Source organism: Stegodyphus dumicola, chromosome X1 (genome assembly GCF_044657685.1).
Source record: "Stegodyphus dumicola isolate Sdum_Otavi_A_Nest chromosome X1, ASM4465768v1".
In the NCBI taxonomy this organism is placed as follows: Eukaryota; Metazoa; Arthropoda; class Arachnida; order Araneae; family Eresidae; genus Stegodyphus; species Stegodyphus dumicola.
The window spans coordinates 81,515,259-81,519,993 of record NC_140780.1 but is presented as its reverse complement, the minus strand read 5'-3'; the positions used below and the strand labels follow the sequence as shown (position 1 = coordinate 81,519,993).

Here is a 4,735-nt window from a genome sequence, read left to right as displayed (position 1 = left end):
GGTATCGATTTTCATTCCTTTTCCACTCTTTTCAAGAGTGCACCAATCGTGGTGGATTTGAGCTTAGAAACAGCTCATTTCAGTAGGCTAAAAACATAAAAGTCCGTAAGTGAAACCGTAAAGGGGCTTCGCGGAAATGCGTTCAAAAGGAAGGAAGTGCATTCCAAACGAAGCATTCCTTATCAGGAATGCGTTATTGCATTTTTAAAGTGTAGTGGTACTTTTCGAAGTATGACGTGTTGCTTTGTCTTGATGAAGTTTCACTTTTTGAAAGTCATTGGTATAAAAAAATGGAATATCTTTTGTAATAGTACGCTTGAGTTGAATTTAACTTTTGTTTCGACCCTTCTTATTCTTAATTTCCCATTTAAAATAATCCTGCAACAATCATAGATGCTTTGCTGAAACTGTCTTTGCACTGACAGAACAAACTTTGTACACTTTTTTCTCGTTATGTTTCAGAATAAATACACCATTTTTTGTTGCAATTATTTAGATAAACCAATGCTTCATCCAAGGGTCTCATTAAATTTTCATTTAACTCCTGCTAAACAGTTTTCATACCAGAGTTGTACAATCTGTTCTGCACTCAGCCACATGCCTCTGCAAAAGTTGATGGCTATTATGATTTTAGCTTTTTAAGCTGTAAATCTTGGTTTAATATTTTATTTTTTTAATGTTAGAGATGTATTTACAGACTTTGCAACTGATACGTGCGTCGGCGGACTTTCTGTTGTTGCCAACGAATTAACTTCAGGAACATTAGAAACAGTACGTACCTTTTTCAGGTATTTGTCTGGAATCTCCTTTCCATGTAGGAGCATGAATTGACGGCTTTTTCCTTTCCGATTAATAATGTTAAATGCTATTTATTTAGCACTGAGAAATTTTAATACCATGTACTTCACAACGGTTTTGAATTAAAGAATAGGAACAGGTCTCTACGGAGAGCGCAAAAACATATTCTTCAATCCACAGCTTGTTTATATGCAACATTTTAAAAGAAGATTAAATTTAAACAAGCATACTATATTTTTCGTTTCAAATAATAAGCTGTTGCTAGAAAGGTTTATTCCAAAACATTTGCTTTATTTTTTCAAAATCTTTAACGAAATCGTTCTAAAATTGTGTAAACACCCTTTGTAGTTTTCTAGTGTACGTATAAGATAGTTTTATCACAACGAAATCTAGTCTTCACCCTCTGTACTATTCTAGTATACGTACAAGATAATTTTATAACAACGAAATCTAGTCTTGATATCAGTGATAACAAAGCTACTGCTAATACTAGTAGATCTGATAACAATGCAGAAGATATATACAGGAATCCTCCTTAACAAGCAAAAGACGCCACTGCCCTCGGTTGCTGGGATTCAAAATAAAAAGTAAGATAATTGTATATTCGAGCATTAAGAATTAATTTAGCATGATTGCTGAAGCCAAAGTATTTCTTGAACAATCTTTTATATTGTAGAGTCATTAGGTATTTTTTTGGAAGCAGGAAAGATGAAAAAATATACAACCGCCTTCGCCGGGAATCGAACCACGGACCTCTGAAATACCGGCTCAGTGTGCAGAACCACTACACCACAAAGGCTCGCTAGGGAAGTGGGAGAAATACCTTATAATATAAAAGTTCTGTTATTACCAAAAATTGAAATTTTCTATTTATGGCACAAAATCACAAATTATAAAACTAAAAGCATGTAATTAAATGTACTCTTTAATTTTATTCAACTTTGGGAGCAATTAATTAAATTAGACTACTTTATTTGCAATTCCTATCTTTTTATTCTCATTATTTTAAGAAACAGCTCTTTGAATTTAATGCATGACAGCCTTTCACTGAATGAAATATTGGGGCGAGTAATTATTCTGTATAGTAAACCTGTTTTCTGCTTTAAGGTTATTCAAATCTCAGAACACAATGCGCACCTTAAATCTCTTGTATTCCTTAAGGATGCTGTCCTAATTTTTTATGAAGGATGATCTCATATTTTATATAAATATTTAAATTATAGTTAAATATTTTATTTCGCTTAACATCATTCTTCCTAATGAATACACTCATCCTAAACTGTAAGAACCTTTCATTGAAATCATTTTGAACATAACCTGAGGTTTCAAAAGTTTCGTTCATCTTTTCCAAAAGTATCTTAATGGTTTAAGGGCCAGTGATATACTTGTTAAAGGTATAGAGGTGACTATGAAAAGCTAATCATATGTATATGCTTGTCTGAGAGAAAAAGTCTTATTTAAGCTTTTATTACTTGAAAATGAAAATCTCTCACTTTTGCATCTTTTTTAAAGTAAGATGGGAGAATTTAAATTCGTTTATATTTATTGTTCAAGAGCATGTGGGAGAAAATGTACATCATTTTGTTAGAAAAACTTGAAAACACAGAATTTTCACAATTCAGAATTTAAAAATATTTATTCTATTTATAGAGTTTTGTTAAATATCTAAAACTCAATTGTTTAAAGAAATAAAGATTGAATTGCTGATTTTGTAACTTGTTTCTTCTGTAAGGCACAGCTATCTGTTAATGAAAGGCACTTATACATTTTATTGTAATAAAATGCAAAAAATAATACTTTTTGGGATAATTTTACTTTAAAGTTGTGTGTAGCAATCTGAAACCTTCTTATTTATAACGGCTGGTGTCATTTTCACTTGCAATTAGTGATCTGTGTATCAAAGCAGTGTTGTTTTTCAGTTTAATCAAGAATAAAACTGTATGTTTCAATTTAGAAATTTTTACCTTTTTTTATTTCAGAAAATACACTCTGATAAATCAAAATCCTCATGCAGGTTTTGCTAAATAGTTATGAAAACTGCAATAACAAAGACCGAGAGAAAATTTAAAAACTCTGTTAATAACTTTATTTGACTGTTTTAAATAAAAGTAAGAATGCTATTTAAAAGTGGTATCTATCTTAAACCATTCACACACACATAAACCTTAAATCTTTCGGATTAACTGCTCAGATTTTGCTACCTAACTATTTTTAATTCGTCTAGATTTTGTTTTGAAAAATATAAAATGCCTAAATGAATCTGACTTTATAATGATCTCTAACAACAGCACTAATGCTCATTTATAGAACTTTTTAAGTTACTAGCAACATATTTTTCTGTTTTTATTTCGTTCATCTGCGTTCTTATAGCATTGAACTTACGTGACTAAATTCAAGCATTCTGAATAGCATTTAAAATATCAATCAGTCTAAAAGTACAAAAATTATGGAAAGAAAGCCTATAGATTTATCTCGAACATCAGATTTGAGTATTATTTTAAGACTGCATCCTACTAGTTAGCTCATATATTAGAATAAACCGTTGCTAAGAATTTAGAAAGACATCTGTATTCTGACGAACGGGCTGGCTGCATGGATGTTTTCGTGGTTTTCCTGGTGGGTAATGTGGACACGAGCAAATTTCCCTTAGAAAATCTTCCACGAACGAATCCCTTCTCTTAGACAGATAGCCCTAGTCGATTCTACTGCAGTAGATTTTGAGAAATATGTGGATGAATTTCATTTGATATTTTGATTTCCTTATTCGCCAGTTAATAATCTTCTGGAGTACATCTGGGATGTTTTCAGGCCCCAGTTCAGAGCTCACACTTCCAGCTAATCTGAAAGAATTATGTGAAGACTGCCGGAAAATTTGGCACGAATTTTCTCCAGAAGCTTACAAAAGAAATGTATAATCCCTGAAACGATGCGTTGCAGTTGTTTTTGTGACAAAATGGAGCAAATCGCTTTTAGGAGAATGATAACGGTATTCTAGTTGATCAGTGTTTTTATGTATAATATATGATACATTAGAAGACAAACTCTAAACAGTCGTTATAATATATATATCTATTACTTTCCACACACTGTCACTTTGAACACTGTTAAGTATTCAATGTCTTATCTATTACCTTTCATAAACTTGTCAGTTTGTAGTTGTACAGAGCAGTATATCCAGTTTCCCTGATGTAATGTGTTTTCAAAATAATGAGAGGTTATACTCTTATTTACGGTGTTGCATAATGTTGTCAAGGGAAGCACTTCTGAACCGAGTTTAAGTAAAGGAGAGATATCCGTAATAATCCCTATTTAGCATTTCGATTCCGTCAAAAAGGGATATATTTATTACTTGGTATGCTTGCGCATTCATTCATATAACTAGAGAAAATGTTAGCTAGACACTACAGAAAACCACAAATTAATTAAACATTTATTTTATCTATAAATTTACCTCACTACGCTGTTTCTTTTGTAGAGACATTAGGTTATTTCGAAGCAGGAACGATGAAAAATAAGCAATGCCCTCGCCGGGACTCGAACCACGGACCTCTCGAATAGGCGTCGAGGGTGCTGACCACTGCACCATGAAGGCATTCTAAGAAGGTGAGAGAAATACCTTATAAACTCCCCCTTGTTTAGAGGGCGACTGGGGTTTTTAGGGGACCCAATCGCCAAATCCTGGTAGAGGAGACTCATCATCCACCACCATTTTTAGTTCGGGCGCCACTGTAGAGACATTTGGTTATTTTGAAGCAGGAGAGATGAAAAATCAGCAATGCCCTCGCCGAGACACGAACCACGAACCTCTGGAATACGCGTCGAGCGAGCTGGCCGCTACACCATGAAGGCTTGCTAAGAAGAGTGGGAGAAATACCTTATACTTTCATCCACTATGCAAATATCTTGGATGAAGATATTTGGTTTTGGTACTGTTTCG

The 4,735-nt window shown here is 33.2% G+C and overlaps 1 non-coding gene across 1 annotated transcript; it reads right to left on the bottom strand.

The window, feature by feature from the left end:
- Positions 1-4,317: 4,317 nt before the first annotated feature.
- On the bottom strand, positions 4,318-4,390 carry TRNAR-CCU (transfer RNA arginine (anticodon CCU)). The gene has a single exon. It is a non-coding gene; the product is annotated as a tRNA-Arg (tRNA).
- Positions 4,391-4,735: the final 345 nt, after the last annotated feature.